This window comes from Rhipicephalus microplus, chromosome 1 (genome assembly GCF_043290135.1).
Source record: "Rhipicephalus microplus isolate Deutch F79 chromosome 1, USDA_Rmic, whole genome shotgun sequence".
Taxonomy (NCBI): Eukaryota; Metazoa; Arthropoda; class Arachnida; order Ixodida; family Ixodidae; genus Rhipicephalus; species Rhipicephalus microplus.
In genome coordinates, this window is record NC_134700.1 from 13,633,383 (window position 1) to 13,661,105 (window position 27,723).

The 27,723-nt window shown below is 43.9% G+C and overlaps 4 non-coding genes across 4 annotated transcripts; all 4 read right to left on the reverse strand.

The window, feature by feature from the left end:
• Positions 1 to 7,980: 7,980 nt before the first annotated feature.
• On the reverse strand, positions 7,981 to 8,053 carry TRNAT-UGU (transfer RNA threonine (anticodon UGU)). Its single transcript has one exon. It is a non-coding gene; the product is annotated as a tRNA-Thr (tRNA).
• A 14,088-nt stretch (positions 8,054 to 22,141) lies between these two features.
• Positions 22,142 to 22,214, reverse strand: TRNAT-UGU (transfer RNA threonine (anticodon UGU)). The gene has a single exon. It is a non-coding gene; the product is annotated as a tRNA-Thr (tRNA).
• A 2,200-nt stretch (positions 22,215 to 24,414) lies between these two features.
• On the reverse strand, positions 24,415 to 24,487 carry TRNAT-UGU (transfer RNA threonine (anticodon UGU)). Its single transcript has one exon. It is a non-coding gene; the product is annotated as a tRNA-Thr (tRNA).
• A 2,201-nt stretch (positions 24,488 to 26,688) lies between these two features.
• On the reverse strand, positions 26,689 to 26,761 carry TRNAT-UGU (transfer RNA threonine (anticodon UGU)). Its single transcript has one exon. It is a non-coding gene; the product is annotated as a tRNA-Thr (tRNA).
• Between the last annotated feature and the right edge of the window lie 962 nt (positions 26,762 to 27,723).

Genomic DNA, 27,723 nt, shown 5'->3' on the forward strand with positions numbered 1-27,723 from the left:
GCACGTGAACTTATTGTGAGCGGGCAGCTGATTAATTGTCCCTCTTATACAACCTAAACACACGAATTCTGCGAGTACGAGACCCACATTCAATGAAATAAGGGAAAGAAGTGTATACCTAGGGGCTTTGTTTTTCCGTATTTTAACACAATATTATTGAGATCTAACAGACAGTAATGCCAAGGAATGTACAGGGGAAGTTATTAGAACCAATAGAATGTAAGTAAGAAGAAAGAAAAGTGGATGAAAAAATAACAAGCCGTGGGCAGGAATCAAACCTACGACCTTCAAATAACACGTTGGTTGCTCTAACCACTGAGCTACCACAGCGGCCTTCCCTCCATCAACTTCTTTGAGTTTATATGTGAATTCAAAAGAAGGAGTGACAGTCAGCACCATCTATAAGCAAAGCGATTGTGAAAACACTCTTATGCGCATGTTGCGTAACGTAGCACGTGAACTTATTATGAGTGGGCAGCTGATTAATTGTCCCTCTTATACAATCTAAAGACACCAAGTCTGCCAGTACGAGACCCTCGTTCAATTAAATAAGGGAAAAAAGTGTAAACCTAAGCGCTCGTTTTTCCGTGTTTTAACACAATAATAATGAGATCTAACAGACAGTAATGCCAAGGAATGTACAGGTGAAGTTATTAGAACCAATGGAATGTAAATAAGAAGAAAGAAAAGTGGATGAAAAAATAACCAGCCGTGGGCAGGAATCAAACCTACGACCTTCAAATAACACGTTCGATGCTCTAACCACTGAGCTACCACAGCGGCCTTCCCTCCATCCACTTTTTTGAGTTTATATGTGAATTTGGAAGTACGAGTGACAGTCAGCGCCATCTATAAGCCAAACGACGAATGTGAAAACACTCTTATGCGCATGTTTGGCGTCACGTAGCACGTGAACTTATTGTGAGCGGGCACCTGATTAATTGTCCCTCTTATACAACCTAAACACACGAATTCTGCGAGTACGAGACCCACATTCAATGAAATAAGGGAAAGAAGTGTATACCTAGGGGCTTTGTTTTTCCGTATTTTAACACAATATTATTGAGATCTAACAGACAGTAATGCCAAGGAATGTACAGGGGAAGTTATTAGAACCAATGGAATGTAAATAAGAAGAAAGAAAAGTGGATGAAAAAATAACCAGCCGTGGGCGGAATCGAACCTACGACCTTCGAATAACGCGTTCGATGCTCTAACCACTGATCTACCACAGCTGCCTTCCCTCCATCCACTTTTATGAGTTTATATGTGAATTTAGAAGTAGGAGTGACAGTCAGCGCCATCTATAAGCCAAACGACGAATGTGAAAACACACTTATGCACATGTTTGGCGTCACGTAGCACGTGAACTTATTATGAGCGGGCAGCTGAATAATTGTCCCTCTCATACAACCTAAACACACAAAGTCTGCCAGTACGAGACCCTAGCTCAATGAAATAGGGGAAAGAAGAGTAAACCTAAGGGCTCGTTTTTTCGTGTTTTAACACAATATTAATGAGATCTAACAGACAGTAATGCCAAGGAATGTACAGGGGAAGTTATTAGAAGCAATGAAATGTAAATAAGAAGAAAGAAAAGTGGATGAAAAAATAACCAGCCGTGGGCAGAAATCGAACCTACGACCTTCGAATAACGTGTTCGATGCTCTAACCACTGATCTACCACAGCTGCTTTCCCGCCATCCACTTTTTTGAGTTTATATGTGAACTCAGAAGAAGGAGTGACAGTCAGCGCCATCTATAAGCCAAACGACGAATGTGAAAACACTCCTATGTGCATGTTTGGCGTAACGTAGCACGTGAACTTATTCTGAGCGGGCAGCTGACTAATTGTTCCTCTTATACAACCTAAACACACCACTTCTGCGAGTACGAGACCCTCGTTCATTGAAATAAGCAAAAGAAGTGTATACCTAAGGGCTCAATTTTGCGTGTTTTAACACAATATTAATGAGATCTAACCGACAGTAATGCCAAGGAATGTGCAGGGGAAGTTATTAGAACCAATGGAATGTAAATAAGAAGAAAGAAAAGTGGATGAAAGAGTAACGAGCCGTGGGCAGGAATCGAACATACGACCTTCAAATAACGCGTTCGATGCTCTAACCACTGAGCTACCACAGCGGCCTTCCTTCCATCCACTTTTTTGAGCTTATATGTGAACTTAAAAGAAGGAGTGACAGTCAGCGCCATCTATAAACCAAACGACGATTGTGAAAACACTCCTATGCGCATGTTTGGCGTCACGTAGCACGTGAACCTATTATGAGCGAGCAGCTGATTAATTGTCCCTCTTATACAACCTAAACACACCAATTCTGCCGGTACGTGACACTCGTTCAATGAAATAAGGGAAAGAAGTGTATACCTAAGGGCTCGTTTTTCCGTGTTTTAACACAATATTAATGAGATCTAACAGACAGTAATGCCAAGGAATGTACAGGGGAAGTTATTAGAACCAATGGAATGTAAATAAGAAGAATAAAAAGTGGATGAAAAAATAACCAGCCGCGGGCAGGAATCAAACCTACGACTTTCAAATAACACGTTCGATGCTCTAACCACTGAGCTACCACAGCGGCCTCCCTCCATCCACTTTTTTTAGTTTATATGTGAATTCAGAAGAAGGAGTGACAGTCAGCACCATCTATAAGCAAAACAACGATTGTGAAAACACTCTTATGCGCATGTTTGGCGTCACGTAGCACGTGAACTTATTATGAGCGGGCAGCTGATTAATTGTCCCTCTTATACAACCTAAAGACACCAAGTCTGCCAGTACGAGACCCTCGTTCAATGAAATAAGGGAAAAAAGTGTATACCTAAGCGCTCGTTTTTCCGTGTTTTAACACAATAATATTGAGATCTAACAGACAGTAATGCCAAGGAATGTACAGGGGAAGTTATTTGAACCAATGGAATGTAAATAAGAAGAAAGAAAAGTGGATGAAAAAATAACCAGCCGTGGGCGGAATCGAACCTACGACCTTCGAATAACGCGTTCGATGCTCTAACCACTGATCTACCACAGCTGCCTTCCCTCCATCCACTTTTATGAGTTTATATGTGAATTTAGAAGTAGGAGTGACAGTCAGCGCCATCTATAAGCCAAACGACGAATGTGAAAACACACTTATGCACATGTTTGGCGTCACGTAGCACGTGAACTTATTATGAGCGGGCAGCTGAATAATTGTTCCTCTCATACAACCTAAACACGCCAAGTCTGCCAGTACGAGACCCTAGCTCAGTGAAATAGGGGAAAGAAGTGTATACCTAAGGGCTCGTTTTTTCGTGTTTTAACACGATATTAATGAGATCTAACAGACAGTCATGCCAAGAAACGTACAGGGGAAGTTATTAGAACCAATGGAATGTAAATAAGAAGAAATTAAAGTGGATGAAAAAATAACAAGCCGTGGACAGAAATCGAACCTACGACCTTCAAATAAAGCGTTCGATGGTCTAATCACTCAGATACCACAGCGGCCTTCCCTCCATCCACTTTTTTGAGTTTATATGTGAATTTGGAAGTAGGAGTGACAGTCAGCGCAATCTATAAGCCAAACGACGAATGTGAAAACACTCTTATGCGCATGTTTGGTGTCACGTAGCACGTAAACTTATTGTGAGTGGGCAGCCGATTAATTGTCCCTCTTACACAACCTAAACACACCAATTCTGCGAGTACGAGACCCTCATTCAATGAAATAAGGGAAAGAAGTGTATACCTAGGGGCTTTGTTTTTCCATATTTTAACACAATATTATTGAGATCTAACAGACAGTAATGCCAAGGAATGTACAGGGGAAGTTATTAGAACCAATAAAAATGTAAATAAGAAGAAACAAATGCGGATGAAAAAATAACCAGCCGTGGGCAGGAATCGAACCTACGACCTTCGAATAACGCGTTCGATGCTCTAACCACTGATCTACCACAGCTGCCTTCCCTCCATCTACTTTCTTGAGTTTATATGTGAATTTGGAAGTAGGAGTGACAGTCAGCGCCATCTATAAGCCAAACGACGAATGTGAAAACACTCTTATGCGCATGTTTGGCGTCACGTAGCACGTGAACTTATTGTGAGTGGGCAGCTGATTAATTGTCCCTCTTATACAACCTAAACACACGAATTCTGCGAGTACGAGACCCACATTCAATGAAATAAGGGAAAGAAGTGTATACCTAGGGGCTTTGTTTTTCCGTATTTTAACACAATATTATTGAGATCTAACAGACAGTAATGCCAAGGAATGTACAGGGGAAGTTATTAGAAGCAATGAAATGTAAATAAGAAGAAAGAAAAGTGGATGAAAAAATAACCAGCCGTGGGCAGAAATCGAACCTACGACCTTCAAATAACGCGTTCGATGGTCTAACCACTGAGCTACCACAGCGGCCTTCCCTCCATCCACTTTTTTGAGTTCATATGTGAATTTGGAAGTAGGAGTGACAGTCAGCGCCATCTATAAGCCAAACGACGAATGTGAAAACACTCTTATGCGCATGTTTGGCGTCACGTAGCACGTGAACTTATTGTGAGTGGGCAGCTGATTAATTGTCCCTCTTATACAACCTAAACACACGAATTCTGCGAGTACGAGACCCACATTCAATGAAATAAGGGAAAGAAGTGTATACCTAGGGGCTTTGTTTTTCCGTATTTTAACACAATATTATTGAGATCTAACAGACAGTAATGCCAAGGAATGTACAGGGGAAGTTATTAGAACCAATAGAATGTAAGTAAGAAGAAAGAAAAGTGGATGAAAAAATAACCAGCCGTGGGCAGGAATCAAACCTACGACCTTCAAATAACACGTTCGTTGCTGTAACCACTGAGCTACCACAGCGGCCTTCCCTCCATCCACTTTTTTGAGTTTATATGTGAATTCAGAAGAAGGAGTGACAGTCAGCACCATCTATAAGCAAAGCGATTGTGAAAACACTCTTATGCGCATGTTGCGTCACGTAGCACGTGAACTTATTATGAGTGGGCAGCTGATTAATTGTCCCTCTTATACAACCTAAAGACACCAAGTCTGCCAGTACGAGACCCTCGTTCGATGAAATAAGGGAAAAAAGTGTAGACCTAAGCGCTCGTTTTTCCGTGTTTTAACACAATAATAATGAGATCTAACAGACAGTAATGCCAAGGAATGTACAGGGGAAGTTATTTGAACCAATGGAATGTAAATAAGAAGAAAGAAAAGTTGATGAAAAAATAACCAGCCGTGGGCGGAATCGAACCTACGACCTTCGAATAACGCGTTCGATGCTCTAACCACTGATCTACCACAGCTGCCTTCCCTCCATCCACTTTTATGAGTTTATATGTGAATTTAGAAGTAGGAGTGACAGTCAGCGCCATCTATAAGCCAAACCACGAATGTGAAAACACACTTATGCACATGTTTGGCGTCACGTAGCACGTGAACTTATTATGAGCGGGCAGCTGAATAATTGTCCCTCTCATACAACCTAAACACACCAAGTCTGCCAGTACGAGACCCTAGCTCAATGAAATAGGGGAAAGAAGAGTAAACCTAAGGGCTCGTTTTTTCGTGTTTTAACACAATATTAATGAGATCTAACAGACAGTAATGCCAAGGAATGTACAGGGGAAGTTATCAGAACCAATGGAATGTAAATAAGAAGAAAGAAAAGTGGATGAAAAAATAACCAGCCGTGGGCAGGAATCGAACCTACGACCTTCGAATAACGTGTTCGATGATCTAACCACTGATCTACCACAGCTGCCTTCCCGCCATCCACTTTTTTGAGTTTATATGTGAACTCAGAAGAAGAAGTGACAGTCAGCGCCATCTATAAACCAAACGACGAATGTGAAAACACTCCTATGTGCATGTTTGGCGTCACGTAGCACGTGAACTTATTCTGAGCGGGCAGCTGACTAATTGTTCCTCTTATACAACCTAAACACACCACTTCTGCGAGTACGAGACCCTCGTTCATTGAAATAAGGGAAAGAAGTGTATACCTAAGGGCTCGTTTTTGCGTGTTTTAACACAATATTAATGAGATCTAACCGACAGTAATGCCAAGGAATGTGCAGGGGAAGTTATTAGAACCAATGGAATGTAAATAAGAAGAAAGAAAAGTGGATGAAAGAGTAACGAGCCGTGGGCAGGAATCGAACATACGACCTTCAAATAACGCATTCGATGCTCTAACCACTGAGCTACCACAGCGGCCTTCCTTCCATCCACTTTTTTGAGCTTATATGTGAACTTAAAAGAAGGAGTGACAGTCAGCGCCATCTATAAACCAAACGACGATTGTGAAAACACTCTTATGCGCATGTTTGGCGTCACGTAGCACGTGAACTTATTATGAGCGGGCAGCTGATTAATTGTCCCTCTTATACAACCTAAAGACACCAAGTCTGCCAGTACGAGACCCTCGTTCAATGAAATAAGGTAAAAAAGTGTATACCTAAGCGCTCGTTTTTCCGTGTTTTAACACAATAATAATGAGATCTAACAGACAGTAATGCCAAGGAATGTACAGGGGAAGATATTTGAACCAATGGAATGTAAATAAGAAGAAAGAAAACTGGATGAAAAAATAACCAGCCGTGGGCGGAATCGAACCTACGACCTTCGAATAACGCGTTCGATGCTCTAACCACTGATCTACCAGAGCTGCCTTCCCTCCATCCACTTTTATGAGTTTATATGTGAATTTAGAAGTAGGAGTGACAGTCAGCGCCATCTATAAGCCAAACGACGAATGTGAAAACACACTTATGCACATGTTTGGCGTCACGTAGCACGTGAACTTATTATGAGCGGGCAGCTGAATAATTGTCCCTCTCATACAACCTAAACACACCAAGTCTGCCAGTACGAGACCCTAGCTCAATGAAATAGGGGAAAGAAGTGTAAACCTAAGGGCTCGTTTTTTCGTGTTTTAACACAATATTAATGAGATCTAACAGACAGTAATGCCAAGGAATGTACAGGGGAAGTTATCAGAACCAATGGAATGTAAATAAGAAGAAAGAAAAGTGGATGAAAAAATAACCAGCCGTGGGCAGGAATCGAACCTACGACCTTCGAATAACGTGTTCGATGCTCTAACCACTGATCTACCACAGCTGCCTTCCCGCCATCCACTTTTTTGAGTTTATATGTGAACTCAGAAGAAGGAGTGACAGTCAGTGCCATCTATAAGCCAAACGGCGAATGTGAAAACACACTTATGCACATGTTTGGCGTCACGTAGCACGTGAACTTATTATGAGCGGGCAGCTGAATAATTGTCCCTCTCATACAACCTAAACACACCAAGTCTGCCAGTACGAGACCCTAGCTCAATGAAATAGGGGAAAGAAGTGTATACCTAAGGGCTCGTTTTTTCGTGTTTTAACACAATATTAATGAGATCTAACAGACAGTCATGCCAAGAAACGTACAGGGGAAGTTATTAGAACCAATGGAATGTAAATAAGAAGAAAAAAAAGTGGATGAAAAAATAACAAGCCGTGGACAGAAATCGAACCTACGACCTTCAAATAAAGCGTTCGATGGTCTAATCACTGAGATACCACAGCGGCCTTCCCTCCATCCACTTTTTTGAGTTTATATGTGAATTTGGAAGTAGGAGTGACAGTCAGCGCAATCTATAAGCCAAACGACGAATGTGAAAACACTCTTATGCGCATGTTTGGTGTCACGTAGCACGTAAACTTATTGTGAGTGGGCAGCTGATTAATTGTCCCTCTTACACAACCTAAACACACCAATTCTGCGAGTACGCGACCCTCATTCAATGAAATAAGGGAAAGAAGTGTATACCTAGGGGCTTTGTTTTTCCGTGTTTTAACACAATAATATTGAGATCTAACAGACAGTAATGCCAAGGAATGTACAGGGGAAGTTATTAGAACCAATGGAATGTAAATAAGAAGGAAAAGTGGATGAAAAAATAACCAGCCGTGGGCAGGAATCGAACCTACGACCTTCAAATAACACGTTCGATGCTCTAACCACTGAGCTACCACAGCGGCCTTCCCTCTATCCACTTTTTTGAGTTTATATGTGAATTTAGAAGTAGGAGTGACTGTCAGCGCCATCCATAAGGCAAACGACGAATGTGAAAACACTCTTATGCGCATGTTTGGCGTCACGTAGCACGGGAACTTATTATGAGCGGGCAGCTGATTAATTGTCCCTATAATACAACCTAAACACACCAAGTCTGCTAGTACGAGACCCTCGTTCAATGAAATAGGGGAAAGAAGTGTATACCTAAGGGCTCATTTTTCCGGGTTTCAACACAATATTAAAGAGATCTAACAGACAGTCATGCCATGGAATGTACAGGGGAAGTTATTAGAACCAATAAAAATGTAAATAAGAAGAAACAAATGTGGATGAAAAAATAACCAGCCGTGGGCAGGAATCGAACCTACGACCTTCGAATAACGCGTTCGATGCTCTAACCACTGATCTACCACAGCTGCCTTCCCTCCATCCACTTTTTTGAGTTTATATGTGAATTTGGAAGTAGGAGTGACAGTCAGCGCCATCTATAAGCCAAACGACGAATGTGAAAACACTCTTATGCGCATGTTTGGCGTCACGTAGCACGTGAACTTATTGTGAGTGGGCAGCTGATTAATTGTCCCTCTTATACAACCTAAACACACCAATTCTGCGAGAACGAGACCCTAGCTCAATGAAATAGGGGAAAGAAGTGTATACCTAAGGGCTCGTTTTTCCGTGTTTAACACAATATTAATGAGATCTAACAGACAGTCATGCCAAGGAATGTACAGGGGAAGTTATTAGAAGCAATGGAATGTAAATAAGAAGAAAGAAAAGTGGATGAAAAAATAACCAGCCGTGGGCAGAAATCGAACCTACGACCTTCAAATAACGCGTTCGATGGTCTAACCACTGAGCTACCACAGCGGCCTTCCCTCCATCCACTTTTTTGAGTTCATATGTGAATTTGGAAGTAGGAGTGACAGTCAGCGCCATCTATAAGCCATACGACGAATGTGAAAACACTCTTATGCGCATGTTTGGCGTCACGTAGCACGTGAACTTATTGTGAGCGGGCAGCTGATTAATTGTCCCTCTTATACAACCTAAACACACGAATTCTGCGAGTACGAGACCCACATTCAATGAAATAAGGGAAAGAAGTGTATACCTAGGGGCTTTGTTTTTCCGTATTTTAACACAATATTATTGAGATCTAACAGACAGTAATGCCAAGGAACGTACAGGGGAAGTTATTAGAACCAATAGAATGTAAGTAAGAAGAAAGAAAAGTGGATGAAAAAATAACCAGCCGTGGGCAGGAATCAAACCTACGACCTTCAAATAATACGTTCGTTGCTCTAACCACTGAGCTACCACAGCGGCCTTCCCTCCATCCACTTTTTTGAGTTTAAATGTGAATTCAGAAGAAGGAGTGACAGTCAGCACCATCTATAAGCAAAACAACGATTGTGAAAACACTCTTATGCGCATGTTGCGTCACGTAGCACGTGAACTTATTATGAGTGGGCAGCTGAATAATTGTCCCTCTTATACAATCTAAAGACACCAAGTCTGCCAGTACGAGACCCTCGTTACATTAAATAAGGGAAAAAAGTGTAAACCTAAGCGCTCGTTTTTCCGTGTTTTAACACAATAATAATGAGATCCAACAGACAGTAATGCCAAGGAATGTACAGGTGAAGTTATTAGAACCAATGGAATGTAAATAAGAAGAAAGAAAAGTTGATGAAAAAATAACCAGCCGTGGGCAGGTATCAAACCTACGACCTTCGATGCTCTAACCACTGAGCTACCACAGCGGCCTTCCCTCCATCCACTTTTTTTAGTTTATATGTTAATTCAGAAGAAGGAGTGACAGTCAGCACCATCTATAAGCCAAACGACAAATGTGAAAACACTCCTATGTGCATGTTTGGCGTCACGTAGCACGTGAACTTATTATGAGCGGGCAGCTGAATAATTGTCCCTCTCATACAACCTAAACACACCAAAACTGCCAGTACGAGACCCTAGCTCAATGAAATAGGGGAAAGAAGTGTAAACCTAAGGGCTCGTTTTTCCGTGTTTTAACACAATAATAATGAGATCTAACAGACAGTAATGCCAAGGAATGTACAGAGGAAGTTATTAGAACCAATGGAATGTAAATAAGAAGAAAGAAAAGTGGATGAAAGAGTAACGAGCCGTGGGCAGGAATCGAACATACGACCTTCAAATAACGCGTTCGATGCTTTAACCACCGAGCTACCACAGCGGCCTTCCTTCCATCCACTTTTTTGAGTTTATATGTGAACTTAGAAGAAGGAGTGAAAGTCAGCGCCATCTATAAGCCAAACGACGATTGTGAAAACACTCTTATGCGCATGTTTGGCGTCACGTAGTACGTGAACTTATTATAAGCGGGCAGCTGATTAATTCTCCCTCTTATACAACCTAAACACACCAATTCTGCCGGTACGTGACACTCGTTCAATGAAATAAGGGAAAGAAGTGTATACCTAAGGGCTCGTTTTTCCGTGTTTTAACACAATATTAATGAGATCTAACAGACAGTAATGCCAAGGAATGTACAGGGGAAGTTATTAGAACCAATGGAATGTAAATAAGAAGAAAGAAAAGTGGATGAAAAAAAAACCAGCCGTGGGCAGGAATCGAACCTATGACCTTCGAATAACGCGTTCGATGCTCTAACCACTGATCTACCACAGCTGCCTTCCCTCCACCCACTTTTATGAGTTTATATGAGAATTTAGAAGTAGGAGTGACTGTCAGCGCCATCCATAAGCCAAACGACGAATGTGAAAACACTCTTATGCGCATGTTTGGCGTCACGTAGCACGGGAACTTATTATGAGCGGGCAGCTGATTAATTGTCCCTATAATACAACCTAAACACACCAAGTCTGCTAGTACGAGACCCTCGTTCAATGAAATAGGGGAAAGAAGTGTATACCTAAGGGCTCATTTTTCCGGGTTTCAACACAATATTAAAGAGATCTAACAGACAGTCATGCCAAGGAATGTACAGGGGAAGTTATTAGAACCAATAAAAATGTAAATAAGAAGAAACAAATGTGGATGAAAAAATAACCAGCCGTGGGCAGGAATCGAACCTACGACCTTCGAATAACGCGTTCGATGCTCTAACCACTGATCTACCACAGCTGCCTTCCCTCCATCCACTTTTTTGAGTTTATATGTGAATTTGGAAGTAGGAGTGACAGTCAGCGCCATCTATAAGCCAAACGACGAATGTGAAAACACTCTTATGCGCATGTTTGGCGTCACGTAGCACGTGAACTTATTGTGAGCGGGCAGCTGATTAATTGTCCCTCTTATACAACCTAAACACACGAATTCTGCGAGTACGAGACCCACATTCAATGAAATAAGGGAAAGAAGTGTATACCTAGGGGCTTTGTTTTTCCGTATTTTAACACAATATTATTGAGATCTAACAGACAGTAATGCCAAGGAACGTACAGGGGAAGTTATTAGAACCAATAGAATGTAAGTAAGAAGAAAGAAAAGTGGATGAAAAAATAACCAGCCGTGGGCAGGAATCAAACCTACGACCTTCAAATAATACGTTCGTTGCTCTAACCACTGAGCTACCACAGCGGCCTTCCCTCCATCCACTTTTTTGAGTTTAAATGTGAATTCAGAAGAAGGAGTGACAGTCAGCACCATCTATAAGCAAAACAACGATTGCGAAAACACTCTTATGCGCATGTTGCGTCACGTAGCACGTGAACTTATTATGAGTGGGCAGCTGAATAATTGTCCCTCTTATACAATCTAAAGACACCAAGTCTGCCAGTACGAGACCCTCGTTACATTAAATAAGGGAAAAAAGTGTAAACCTAAGCGCTCGTTTTTCCGTGTTTTAACACAATAATAATGAGATCCAACAGACAGTAATGCCAAGGAATGTACAGGTGAAGTTATTAGAACCAATGGAATGTAAATAAGAAGAAAGAAAAGTTGATGAAAAAATAACCAGCCGTGGGCAGGAATCAAACCTACGACCTTCGATGCTCTAACCACTGAGCTACCACAGCGGCCTTCCCTCCATCCACTTTTTTTAGTTTATATGTTAATTCAGAAGAAGGAGTGACAGTCAGCACCATCTATAAGCCAAACGACAAATGTGAAAACACTCCTATGTGCATGTTTGGCGTCACGTAGCACGTGAACTTATTATGAGCGGGCAGCTGAATAATTGTCCCTCTCATACAACCTAAACACACCAAAACTGCCAGTACGAGACCCTAGCTCAATGAAATAGGGGAAAGAAGTGTAAACCTAAGGGCTCGTTTTTTCGTGTTTTAACACAATATTAATGAGGTCTAACAGACAGTAATGCCAAGGAATGTACAGGGGAAGTTATCAGAACCAATGGAATGTAAATAAGAAGAAAGAAAAGTGCATGAAAAAATAACCAGCCATGGGCAGGAATCGAACCTACGACCTTCGAATAACGCGTTCGATGCTTTAACCACTGATCTACCACAGCTGCCTTCCCGCCATCCACTTTTTTGAGTTTATATGTGAACTCAGAAGAAGGAGTGACAGTCAGCGCCATCTATAAGCCAAACGACGAATGTGAAAACACTCCTATGCGCATGTTTGGCGTCACGTAGCACGTGAACTTATTCTGAGCGGGCAGCTGACTAATTGTTCCTCTTATACAACCTAAACACACCAATTCTGCGAGTACGAGACCCTCGTTCATTGAAATAGGGGAAAGAAGTGAATACCTAAGGGCTCGTTTTTGCGTGTTTTAACACAATATTAATGAGATCTAACCGACAGTAATGCCAAGGAATGTGCAGGGGAAGTTATTAGAACCAATGGAATGTAAATAAGAAGAAAGAAAAGTGAATGAAAGAGTAACGAGCCGTGGGCAGGAATCGAACATACGACCTTCAAATAACGCGTTCGATGCTCTAACCATTGAGCTACCACAGCGGCCTTCCTTCCATCCACTTTTTTGAGCTTATATGTGAACTTAGAAGAAGGAGTGACAGTCAGCGCCATCTATAAGCCAAACGACGAATGTGAAAACACTCTTATGCGCATGTTTGGCGTCACGTAGCACGTGAACTTATTATAAGCGGGCAGCTGATTAATTGTCCCTCTTATACAACCTAAACACACCAATTCTGCCGGTACGTGACACTCGTTCAATGAAATAAGGGAAAGAAGTGTATACCTAAGGGCTCGTTTTTCCGTGTTTTAACACAATATTAATGAGATCTAACAGACAGTAATGCCAAGGAATGTACAGGGGAAGTTATTAGAACCAATGGAATGTAAATAAGAAGAAAGAAAAGTGGATGAAAAAATAACCAGCCGCGGGCAGGAATCAAACCTACGACCTTCAAATAACACGTTCGATGCTCTAACCACTGAGCTACCACAGCGGCCTTCCCTCCATCCACTTTCTTAGTTTATATGTGAATTCAGAAGAAGGAGTGACAGTCAGCACCATCTATAAGCAAAACAACGATTGTGAAAACACTCTTATGCGCATGTTTGGCGTCACGTAGCACGTGAACTTATTATGAGCGGGCAGCTGATTAATTGTCCCTCTTATACAACCTAAAGACACCAAGTCTGCCAGTACGAGACCCTCGTTCAATGAAATAAGGGAAAAAAGTGTATACCTAAGCGCTCGTTTTTCCGTGTTTTAACACAATAATAATGAGATCTAACAGACAGTAATGCCAAGGAATGTACAGGGGAAGTTATTTGAACCAATGGAATGTAAATAAGAAGAAAGAAAAGTGGATGAAAAAATAACCAGCCGTGGGCGGAATCGAACCTACGACCTTCGAATAACGCGTTCGATGCTCTAACCACTGATCTACCACAGCTGCCTTCCCTCCATCCACTTTTATGAGTTTATATGTGAATTTGGAAGTAGGAGTGACAGTCAGCGCCATCTATAAGCCAAACGACGAATGTGAAAACACACTTATGCACATGTTTGGCGTCACGTAGCACGTGAACTTATTATGAGCGGGCAGCTGAATAATTGTCCCTCTCATACAACCTAAACACACCAAGTCTGCCAGTACGAGACCCTAGCTCAATGAAATAGGGGAAAGAAGTGTAAACCTAAGGGCTCGTTTTTTCGTGTTTTAACACAATATTAATGAGATCTAACAGACAGTAATGCCAAGGAATGTACAGGGGAAGTTATCAGAACCAATGGAATGTAAATAAGAAGAAAGAAAAGTGGATGAAAAAATAACCAGCCGTGGGCAGGAATCGAACCTACGACCTTCGAATAACGTGTTCGATGCTCTAACCACTGATCTACCACAGCTGCCTTCCCGCCATCCACTTTTTTGAGTTTATATGTGAACTCAGAAAAAGGAGTGACAGTCAGCGCCATCTATAAGCCAAACGACGAATGTGAAAACACTCCTATGCGCATGTTTGGTGTCACGTAGCACGTGAACTTATTCTGAGCGGGCAGCTGACTAATTGTTCCTCTTATACAACCTAAACACACCACTTCTGCGAGTACGAGACCCTCGTTCATTGAAATAAGGGAAAGAAGTGTATACCTAAGGGCTCGTTTTTGCGTGTTTTAACACAATATTAATGAGATCTAACCGACAGTAATGCCAAGGAATGTGCAGGGGAAGTTATTAGAACCAATGGAATGTAAATAAGAAGAAAGAAAAGTGGATGAAAGAGTAACGAGCCGTGGGCAGGAATCGAACATACGACCTTCAAATAACGCGTTCGATGCTCTAACCACTGAGCTACCACAGCGGCCTTCCTTCCATCCACTTTTTTGAGCTTATATGTGAACTTAAAAGAAGGAGTGACAGTCAGCGCCATCTATAAACCAAACGACGATTGTGAAAACACTCCTATGCGCATGTTTGGCGTCACGTAGCACGTGAACTTATTATGAGCGAGCAGCTGATTAATTGCCCCTCTTATACAACCTAAACACACCAAGTCTGCCAGTACGAGACCGTCGTTCAATGAAATAAGGGAAAGAACTGTATACCTAAGGGCTCGTTTTTCCGTGTTTTAACACAATATTGTTGCGGGTTCGCGGCTATGCAGCTATGCGGGCGGTGCGAAGAAGAAGACGACGACGTTTTTGGGCTGTTCGAAATACACAACGGCTGCCATCTTGACTGCTGGAGTACTTTTCTACTCTAAAGTAGTAAATACATTCGCAACATTTTGGTGGAGGTGCTGGGTACGACGCAAGACGGAACTTCGAAGCGGACGTGTTCTCGACTGCCCGACCATGGCAACAGAAACCAATTCTGCCGCTCCTGTTTCAGCCGCGACTCCGGCGCAGCCTGTACAGCCGGTCGTATTGACGCAACCGCGCGACCCTGGCAACTTCTGCGGCACCGACCATGTTGACGTTGACGACTGGATTCCGAAGTTCGAGCGGTTTGCAGCAGTGTACCGGTGGGACCCTACGATGATGCTCGCCAACGTTGGCTTCTATCTCTGCGGAACAGCTGGCGCGTGGTTCGAGGCTCATGAAGCGGACATAACCAGCTGGGATACTTGCAAACAGAAGCTTCGTGACCTGTTTGGTAAGGCCGTCGGACGCCAGCGGGCCGCTTCTAAAGAACTCTCTGGTCGGGCACAAACTACGACCGAATCATATGTCACCTACATCCTTGACGTTCTCGCCCTTTGCCATCGTGCCGACCCCAACATGTCCGAGGAAGACAAAGTAAGCCATTTACTTAAAGGCATTGCAGATGATGCTTTTAACATACTGGTTTCCAAAGACTGTTCCACCATTGATGACATTATCAAAGAGTGCCGCCGATTCGAAGAGCTGAAGAGTCGCCGGGTCGCCAAGAATTTCTTGCGACTTCCGAACACGGCCGCTACGTCATCTTGCGAGGACCTTCAGCCGCCATGCAGTCAACCACATAACAACGAAAGTGTGGTTCGCATCGTTCGTAGAGAAATCGAGGCCGCGTCTCCGTCTTTTCTGACCCGCCCATCTGATGATCGACCAACGATCTCGTTGATCCAACAGGTCGTGAGAGAGGAGCTGGCAAACGTTGGGCTGCAGCCTGTGTGTTCGTTGACGGAACCTCGGGTCAGTACCATAGCGCCTTCTCCTGCACCAGAAAGATTCCGCCGCTATCGTGATCCTGCTCAGTGGAGGACACAGGACGACAAGCCTATATGTTTTCATTGTCATGGTGTAGGACACATCTCCCGCTACTGTCGTTTCCGCACGTATCCACCTCGGTCGTTTCCTGGCTATCGACGTGACGACAACCACCGGCCCCTGCAGTACAGCGCTCGTGACGATGGACCGTACAATGGCACTCCTGCGACACCAGTCCGCCGGTCCAGCCGTTCGCCGTCCCCGCATGACCGTCGCTCCAGGTCACCTCAGCACCGCCGCTATTCGTCGCCCCACCCTAGTGGACGCCCTTCTTCGGAAAACTGAGCAATGCAGCTCCCGGAGGTGACGCTGCATTGGACTCCCGACCTGAAAACCCTCTGCTGACCTTGACTACGGACAAGAACCTGCTTGATGTAGAAGTGGATGGCCTTCCTGTTACTGCCCTTATTGACACCGGCGCACATATTTCAATTCTGAGCTCTGACCTCCGTGCACGATTAAACAAGGTCCTTACGCCGCCAGAGTCCCTATTTGTACGTGTCGCTAGTGGAGCGACCCCGGCTGTGCTCGGAATGTGCACCGCGCGTGTGAGATTCGCCGACCGCCAGACGTCCGTTCTATTCCATGTTCTCGCTCACTGTCCACATGACGTCATCCTTGGACTCGATTTTTTGTCCGACCACTCCGCTGTAATTGACTGCTCAGCCGGCGTCGTGCAACTTGACTTGCCTGCGGCCACCGAAGAGTCGAAGATGGTACAGAACAAGCTTTCGTGCGCTGAGTTTGTTCGCCTCCCACCCCAAGCCCTAACTTGTGTCACAGTTGAACCATATCCCAGTGTTCCGGATGGGGATTACGTGGTCTTTCCCTCTCCCGGTGTTTTATTGGCCCGCAACGTTTCCTCCCCGTACACCATATTAACTGTCACAGCGAACAAGACGTGCCTTCCTCTTCTGAACTTCGGACTCAGCCCTCAAATCCTACCACAAGGCATTGTTCTCGCCACTCTTTCACCGTCACACGAGTGCCAGATCTCATCAGTGTCACGTGAACTGGCCACAGTCGCCTCGCCGAACCTGCATAGCACCGACGCAGCCAAATCTACACGGCTCAACAATGTAACTAAGATGATTGCCTCAGACCTCTTGCCGTCTCAGGTCAAAGACCTCACTGATCTTCTCACGAGCTATTCGGACATATTTGACTTTGACGGTAGGCCCATAAGTCAAACATCGCAAGTCAAACATCGCATTAATACCGGTGATGCAGCTCCAATTCACAGGCGTCCCTATCGAGTGTCACCATCAGAACGCCAAGTTATCCAACAGGAGGTGAATAAGATGCTCACAAAAGGCATCATAGAGCCCTCATCGAGTCCGTGGGCGTCCCCTGTAGTCTTAGTTAAAAAGAAGGACAATACCTGGCGTTTCTGCGTGGACTATCGGCATTTAAACAAGGTCACCAAAAGGGATGTCTACCCGCTTCCTCGTATTGATGATGCCCTGGACTGCCTTCATGGCGCAACCTATTTTTCTTCGATAGACTTACGCTCCGGTTACTGGCAGATCGCCGTGGACGACCTCGACCGGGAGAAGACCGCCTTTGTAACGCCTGACGGTCTCTACCAATTCAAGGTAATGCCGTTTGGCTTGTGCAATGCGCCGGCAACGTTCGAGCGGATGATGGACACGCTTTTGCGCAGCTTTAAATGGTCTATCTGCCTGTGTTATCTGGACGACGTGATTGTGTTTGCCCCAACCTTTAAGTCTCACCTCGAGCGCCTTTCCTCAATTCTTTCAGTATTTCGAGAGGCTGGGCTCCAACTTAATTCCTCGAAATGCCATTTTGGGCATCGCCAAGTTACTATTCTAGGGCATCTCGTTGACTCCTCCGGCATCCGCCCCGATCCCGACAAAGTCCGAGCTGTCCTGGATTTTCCTGTACCGACTTGTGTCAAGGACGTTCGAAGTTTTGTGGGCCTATGCTCATATTTCCGACGATTTGTCAGAAACTTCGCAGAGGTCGCACGCCCCCTCACTGATCTTTTGAAGAAAGATGTACCATTTGAGTGGGGTCCTGATCAAGGCACGGCCTTTTCCCAGCTCATAACACTTCTGACCACGCCACCGATTCTCGCTCACTTCGACCCGTCTGCTCCAACCGAGGTCCGCACTGATGCTAGTGGCTACGGTATTGGCGCGGTTTTAGCCCAGCGTCAATCCGGTCACGATCGAGTTCTTGCGTATGCCAGCCGGCTCCTTTCTCCTGCCGAACGCAATTACTCTATTACGGAACGCGAGTGCCTGGCGCTTGTATGGGCAGTTGGTAAATTCCGCCCCTATTTATATGGCCGGCCTTTCACAGTTACCACTGACCATCACGCTCTATGCTGGCTTTCAGCCCTCAAAGATCCAACGGGGCGCCTTGCTCGTTGGGCTCTGCGCCTCCAGGAATTCACATACACAGTGGTTTACAAGTCTGGCCGTTTACACCAAGACGCCGACTGCCTCTCTCGGTACCCCGTTGACGCTCCAGATCTAGTAACCGACGACGCGTCCATCTGTATTTCCTCGCTCTCTGCTTTCGGCAACATAGGATGTGAGCAACGGCGTGACGCGTCCCTACGCGAGCTAATCGACCGCCTGAACACAGGCTGTACAGACAATTCGCTTCGCATGTTCGTTGTCATAGACGGCATTTTATACCGCCGCAACATGCACCATGTGGGAAACGAACTACTACTCGTAATACCCACTCATTTGCACTCGACCGTACTTCAGCAACTACATGATGTACCAACGGCTGGCCACCTTGGTGTTGCCAGAACGTACGACCGTGTCCGCCGACGCTTTTTCTGGCCCGGCCTCTACCGTTCTGTACAACGTTATGTTAGGTCTTGTGAGTCGTGCCAACGCCGCAAAAGGCCAGCGGTACACCCCGCCGGGCTCCTTCAACCGATCGACGTACCTGCCGAGCCTTTCTATCGTGTCGGCCTCGACCTGCTGGGCCCTTTCCCTCTTTCTACCGACGGTAACAGGTGGGTCGCCGTCGCCATAGATTACTCGACCCGTTTCGCAATTACGAGACCTCTTCCAAGCAGCTGCGCTACAGATGTCGCCGACTTTTTGATTCAAGACGTCATCTTACATCATGGTGCTCCTCGTCAACTGGTCACCGATCGCGGTCGCTACTTTTTATCTAAGGTAATTGACGATCTACTTCGTTCTTGTGCAACCAAGCACAAGCTTACGACGGCCTACCATCCTCAAACAAACGGCCTCACAGAACGTCTGAATCGCACACTCACTGACATGCTCGCCATGTACGTGTCGACGGATCATCGTGACTGGGACATTGCGCTACCCTTTGTCACTTTCGCTTACAATAGCTCACGCCACGACACTGCTGGATATTCTCCCTTTTACCTTTTGTATGGAAGAGACCCGACATTGCCGTTCGACACGCTTGTACCCAACCCTACCGACCTGTCCACAGCATATGCTCGCCGCGCTATTAGCACCGCGGAGAAAGCCCGTCAGATTGCCCACCAGCGCCTTTCGGACTCGCAGCTCCGTCAGAAACGTAGCTATGACAGCCACCATCGGGACGTCCACTTTAGTCCAGGTGACCTCGTTCTTCTGTGGACTCCGTCGCGACATGTTGGTCTGGCTGAAAAGCTTCTACCCAAGTATTCCGGACCTTATCGTGTGCTACGGCAGGTAACTGATGTTACCTATGAAATAGCACCTCTAAACCCTTCGATACCTTCCACATCTTCCGACATCGTCCACGTCGCTCGCCTCAAGCCGTACATCTCGTCCAACACCTGCTAACAAGCGCCGGGTCGGCGCTTTTCGCCGCCGGAGGTCGATGTTGCGGGTTCGCGGCTATGCAGCTATGCGGGCGGTGCGAAGAAGAAGACGACGACGTTTTTGGGCTGTTCGAAATACACAACGGCTGCCATCTTGACTGCTGGAGTACTTTTCTACTCTAAAGTAGTAAATACATTCGCAACAATATTAATGAGATCTAACAGACAGTAATGCCAAGGAATGTACAGGGGAAGTTATTAGAACCAATGGAATGTAAATAAGAAGAAAGAAAAGTGGATGAAAAAAAAACCAGCCGTGGGCAGGAATCGAACCTATGACCTTCGAATAACGCGTTCGATGCTCTAACCACTGATCTACCACAGCTGCCTTCCCTCCACCCACTTTTATGAGTTTATATGAGAATTTAGAAGTAGGAGTGACAGTCAGTTCCATCTATAAGCCAAACGACGAATGTGAAAACACACTTATGCATATGTTTGGCATCACGTAGCACGTGAACTTATTATGAGCGGGCAGCTGATTAATTGTCCCTCTTATACAACCTAAACACACCAAGTCTGCCTGTACGAGACCCTAGCTCAATGAAATAGAGGAAAGAAGTGTATACCTAAGGGCTCGTTTTTCCGTGTTTAACACAATATTAATGAGATCTAACAGACAGTCATGCCAAGGAATGTACAGGGGAAGTTATTAGAACCAATGGAATGTAAATAGGAAGAAAGAAAAGTGGATGAAAAATAACCAGCCGTGGGCAGAAATCGAACCTACGACCTTCAAATAACACGTTCGATGCTCTAACCACTGAACTACCTCAGCGGCCTTCCCTCCATCCACTTTTTTGAGTTTATATGTGAATTCATAAGAAGGAGTGACAGTCAGCACCATCTATAAGCAAAACAACGATTGTGAAAACACTCTTATGCGCATGTTTGGCGTCACGTAGCACGTGAACTTATTATGAGCGGGCAGCTGAATAATTGTCCCTCTTATACAACCTAAAGACACCAAGTCTGCCAGTACGAGACCCTCGTTCAATGAAATAAGGGAAAAAAGTGTATACCTAAGCGCTCGTTTTTCCGTGTTTTAACACAATAATAATGAGATCTAACAGAGAGTAATGCCAAGGAATGCACAGCGGAAGTTATTAGAACCAATGGAATGTAAATAAGAAGAAAGAAAAGTGGATGAAAAAATAACCAGCCGTGGGCAGGAATCGAACCTACGACCTTCAAATAACACGTTCGATGCTCTAACCACTGATCTACCACAGCTGCCTTCCCGCCATCCACTTTTTTGAGTTTATATGTGAACTCAGAAGAAGGAGTGACAGTCAGCGCCATCTATAAGCCAAACGACGAATGTGAAAACACTCCTATGCGCATGTTTGGCATCACGTAGCACGTGAACCTATTATGAGCGAGCAGCTGATTAATTGTCCCTCTTATACAACCTAAACACACCGAGTCTGCCAGTACGAGACCGTCGTTCAATGAAATAAGGGAAAGAAGTGTATACCTTAGGGCTCGTTTTTGCGTGTTTTTCCACAATAATAATGAGATCTAACAGACAGTAATGCCAAGGAATGTACAGGGGAAGTTATTAGAACCAATGGAATGTAAATAAGAAGAAAGAAAAGTGGATGAAATAGTAACGAGCCGTAGGCAGGAATCGAACATACGACCTTCAAATAACGCGTTCGATGCTTTAACCACTGAGCTACCACAGCGGCCTTCCTTCCATCCACTTTTTTGAGTTTATATGTGAACTTAGAAGAAGGAGTGACAGTCAGCGCCATCTATAAGCCAAACGACGAATGTGAAAACACTCTTATGCGCATGTTTGGCGTCACGTAGCACGTGAACTTATTATGAGCGGGCAGCTGACTAATTGTCCCTCTTATACAACCTAAACACACCAATTCTGCCAGTACGAGACCCTCGTTCAATGAAATAAGGGAAAAAAGTGTAAACCTAAGCGCTCGTTTTTCCGTGTTTTAACACAATAATAATGAGATCTAACAGACAGTAATGCCAAGGAATGTACAGGGGAAGTTATTAGAACCAATGGAATGTAAATAGGAAGAAAGAAAAGTGGATGAAAAAATAACCAGCCGTGGGCAGGAATCGAACCTACGACCTTCAAATAACACGTTTGATGCTCTAACCACCGAGCTACCACAGCGGCCTTCCTTCCATCCACTTTTTTGAGTTTATATGTGAACTTAGAAGAAGGAGTGACAGTCAGCGCCATCTATAAGCCAAACGACGAATGTGAAAACACTCTTATGCGCATGTTTGGCGTCACGTAGCACGTGAACTTATTATAAGCGGGCAGCTGATTAATTCTCCCTCTTATACAACCTAAACACACCAATTCTGCCGGTACGTGACACTCGTTCAATGAAATAAGGGAAAGAAGTGTATACCTAAGGGCTCGTTTTTCCGTGTTTTAACACAATATTAATGAGATCTAACAGACAGTAATGCCAAGGAATGTACAGGGGAAGTTATTAGAACCAATGGAATGTAAATAAGAAGAAAGAAAAGTGGATGAAAAAAAAACCAGCCGTGGGCAGGAATCGAACCTATGACCTTCGAATAACGCGTTCGATGCTCTAACCACTGATCTACCACAGCTGCCTTCCCTCCACCCACTTTTATGAGTTTATATGAGAATTTAGAAGTAGGAGTGACAGTCAGTTCCATCTATAAGCCAAACGACGAATGTGAAAACACACTTATGCATATGTTTGGCATCACGTAGCACGTGAACTTATTATGAGCGGGCAGCTGATTAATTGTCCCTCTTATACAACCTAAACACACCAAGTCTGCCTGTACGAGACCCTAGCTCAATGAAATAGAGGAAAGAAGTGTATACCTAAGGGCTCGTTTTTCCGTGTTTAACACAATATTAATGAGATCTAACAGACAGTCATGCCAAGGAATGTACAGGGGAAGTTATTGGAACCAATGGAATGTAAATAGGAAGAAAGAAAAGTGGATGAAAAATAACCAGCCGTGGGCAGAAATCGAACCTACGACCTTCAAATAACACGTTCGATGCTCTAACCACTGAGCTACCACAGCGGCCTTCCCTCCATCCACTTTTTTGAGTTTATATGTGAATTCATAAGAAGGAGTGACAGTCAGCACCATCTATAAGCAAAACAACGATTGTGAAAACACTCTTATGCGCATGTTTGGCGTCACGTAGCACGTGAACTTATTATGATCGGGCAGCTGATTAATTGTCCCTCTTATACAACCTAAAGACACCAAGTCTGCCAGTACGAGACCCTCGTTCAATGAAATAAGGGGAAAAAGTGTATACCTAAGCGCTCGTTTTTCCGTGTTTTAACACAATAATAATGAGATCTAACAGAGAGTAATGCCAAGGAATGCACAGCGGAAGTTATTAGAACCAATGGAATAAAAATAAGAAGAAAGAAAAGTGGATAAAAAAATAACCAGCCGTGGGCAGGAATCTAACCTACGACCTTCAAATAACACGTTCGATGCTCTAACCACTGATCTACCACAGCTGCCTTCCCGCCATCCACTTTTTTGAGTTTATATGTGAACTCAGAAGAAGGAGTGACAGTCAGCGCCATCTATAAGCCAAACGACGAATGTGAAAACACTCCTATGCGCATGTTTGGCGTCACGTAGCACGTGAACCTATTATGAGCGAGCAGCTGATTAATTGTCCCTCTTATACAACCTAAACACACCGAGTCTGCCAGTACGAGACCGTCGTTCAATGAAATAAGGGAAAGAAGTGTATACCTTAGGGCTCGTTTTTGCGTGTTTTTCCACAATAATAATGAGATCTAACAGACAGTAATGCCAAGGAATGTACAGGGGAAGTTATTAGAACCAATGGAATGTAAATAAGAAGAAAGAAAAGTGGATGAAATAGTAACGAGCCGTAGGCAGGAATCGAACATACGACCTTCAAATAACGCGTTCGATGCTTTAACCACTGAGCTACCACAGCGGCCTTCCTTCCATCCACTTTTTTGAGTTTATATGTGAACTTAGAAGAAGGAGTGACAGTCAGCGCCATCGATAAGCCAAACGACGAATGTGAAAACACTCTTATGCGCATGTTTGGCGTCACGTAGCACGTGAACTTATTATGAGCGGGCAGCTGACTAATTGTCCCTCTTATACAACCTAAACACACCAATTCTGCCAGTACGAGACCCTCGTTCAATGAAATAAGGGAAAAAAGTGTAAACCTAAGCGCTCGTTTTTCCGTGTTTTAACACAATAATAATGAGATCTAACAGACAGTAATGCCAAGGAATGTACAGGGGAAGTTATTAGAACCAATGGAATGTAAATAGGAAGAAAGAAAAGTGGATGAAAAAATAACCAGCCGTGGGCAGGAATCGAACCTACGACCTTCAAATAACACGTTTGATGCTCTAACCACCGAGCTACCACAGCGGCCTTCCTTCCATCCACTTTTTTGAGTTTATATGTGAACTTAGAAGAAGGAGTGACAGTCAGCGCCATCTATAAGCCAAACGACGAATGTGAAAACACTCTTATGCGCATGTTTGGCGTCACGTAGCACGTGAACTTATTATAAGCGGGCAGCTGATTAATTGTCCCTCTTATACAACCTAAACACACCAATTCTGCCGGTACGTGACACTCGTTCAATGAAATAAGGGAAAGAAGTGTATACCTAAGGGCTCGTTTTTCCGTGTTTTAACACAATATTAATGAGATCTAACAGACAGTAATGCCAAGGAATGTACAGGGGAAGTTATTAGAACCAATGGAATGTAAATAAGAAGGAAGAAAAGTGGATGAAAAAAAACCAGCCGTGGGCAGGAATCGAACCTATGACCTTCGAATAACGCGTTCGATGCTCTAACCACTGATCTACCACAGCTGCCTTCCCTCCACCCACTTTTATGAGTTTATATGTGAATTCAGAAGAAGGAGTGACAGTCAGCACCATCTATAAGCAAAACAACGATTGTGAAAACACTCTTATGCGCATGTTTGGCGTCACGTAGCACGTGAACTTATTATGAGCGGGCAGCTGATTAATTGTCCCTCTCATACAACCTAAACACACCAAGTCTGCCAGTACGAGACCCTAGCTCAATGAAATAGGGGAAAGAAGTGTAAACCTAAGGGCTCGTTTTTTCGCGTTTTAACACAATATTAATGAGATCAAACAGACAGTAATGCCAAGGAATGTACAGGGGAAGTTATCAGAACCAATGGAATGTAAATAAGAAGAAAGAAAAGTGGATGAAAAAATAACCAGCCGTGGGCAGGAATCGAACCTACGACCTTCGAATAACGTGTTCGATGCTCTAACCACTGATCTACCACAGCTGCCTTCCCGCAATCCACTTTTTTGAGTTTATATGTGAACTCAGATGAAGGAGTGACAGTCAGCGCCATCTATAAGCCAAACGACGAATGTGAAAACACTCCTATGCGCATGTTTGGCGTCACGTAGCACGTGAACTTATTCTGAGCGGGCAGCTGACTAATTGTTCCTCTTATACAACCTAAACACACCACTTCTGCGAGTACGAGACCCTCGTTCATTGAAATAAGGGAAAGAAGTGTATACCTAAGGGCTCGTATTTGCGTGTTTTAACACAATAGTAATGAGATCTAACCGACAGTAATGCCAAGGAATGTGCAGGGGAAGTTATTAGAACCAATGGAATGTAAATAAGAAGAAAGAAAAGTGGATGAAAGAGTAACAAGCCGTGGGCAGGAATCGAACATACGACCTTCAAATAAAGCGTTCGATGCTCTAACCACTGAGCTACCACAGCGGCCTTCCTTCCATCCACTTTTTTGAGCTTATATGTGAACTTAAAAGAAGGAGTGACAGTCAGCGCCATCTATAAACCAAACGACGATTGTGAAAACACTCCTATGCGCATGTTTGGCGTCACGTAGCACGTGAACTTATTATGAGCGAGCAGCTGATTAATTGTCCCTCTTATACAACCTAAACACACCAAGTCTGCCAGTACGAGACCGTCGTTCAATGAAATAAGGGAAAGAAGTGTATACCTAAGGGCTCGTTTTTCCGTGTTTTAACACAATAATAATGAGATCTAACAGACAGTAATGCCAAGGAATGTACAGAGGAAGTTATTAGAACCAATGGAATGTAAATAAGAAGAAAGAAAAGTGGATGAAAGAGTAACGAGCCGTGGGCAGGAATCGAACATACGACCTTCAAATAACGCGTTCGATGCTTTAACCACCGAGCTACCACAGCGGCCTTCCTTCCATCCACTTTTTTGAGTTTATATGTGAACTTAGAAGAAGGAGTGACAGTCAGCGCCATCTATAAGCCAAACGACGAATTTGAAAACACTCTTATGCGCATGTTTGGCGTCACGTAGCACGTGAACTTATTATGAGCGGGCAGCTGACTAATTGTCCCTCTTATACAACCTAAACACACCAATTCTGCCAGTACGAGACCCTCGTTCAATGAAATAAGGGAAAAAAGTGTAAACCTAAGCGCTCGTTTTTCCGTGTTTTAACACAATAATAATGAGATCTAACAGACAGTAATGCCAAGGAATGTACAGGGGAAGTTATTAGAACCAATGGAATGTAAATAAGAAGAAAGAAAAGTGGATGAAAAAATAACCAGCCGTGGGCAGGAATCGAACCTACGACCTTCAAATAACACGTTTGATGCTCTAACTACTGAGCTACCACAGCGGCCTTCCCTCCATCCACTTTTTTGAGTTTATATGTGAATTCAGAAGAAGGAGTGACAGTCAGCGCCCTCTATAAGCCAAACGACGAATGTGAAAACACTCTTATGCGCATGTTTGGCGTCACGTAGCACGTGAACTTATTATGAGCGGGAAGCTGACTAATTGTCCCTCTTATACAACCTAAACACACCAATTCTGCCAGTACGAGACCCTAGCTCAATGAAATAGGGGAAAGAAGTGTATACCTAAGGGCTCGTTTTTCCGTGTTTAACACAATATTAATGAGATCTAACAGACAGTCATGCCAAGGAATGTACAGGGGAAGTTATTAGAACCAATGGAATGTAAATAAGAAGAAAGAAAAGTGGATGAAAAAATAACCAGCCGTGGGCAGAAATCGAACCTACGACCTTCAAATAACGCGTTCGATGGTCTAACCACTGAGCTACCACAGCGGCCTTTCTCCATCCACTTTTTTGAGTTTGTATGTGAATTTGGAAGTAGGAGTGACAGTCAGCGCCATCTATAAGCCAAACGACGAATGTGAAAACACTCTTATGCGCATGTTTGGCGTCACGTAGCACGTGAACTTATTGTGAGCGGGCACCTGATTAAATGTCCCTCTTATACAACCTAAACACACGAATTCTGCGAGTACGAGACCCACATTCAATGAAATAAGGGAAAGAAGTGTATACCTAGGAGCTTTGTTTTTCCGTATTTTAACACAATATTATTGAGATCTAACAGACAGTAATGCCAAGGAACACACAGGGGAAGTTACTAGAACCAATAGAATGTAAGTAAGAAGAAAGAAAAGTGGATGAAAAAATAACCAGCCGTGGGCCGGAATCAAACCTACGACCTTCAAAAACACGTTCGTTGCTCTAACCACTGAGCTACCACAGCGGCCTTCCCTCCATCCACTTTTTTGAGTTTATATGTGAATTCAGAAGAAGGAGT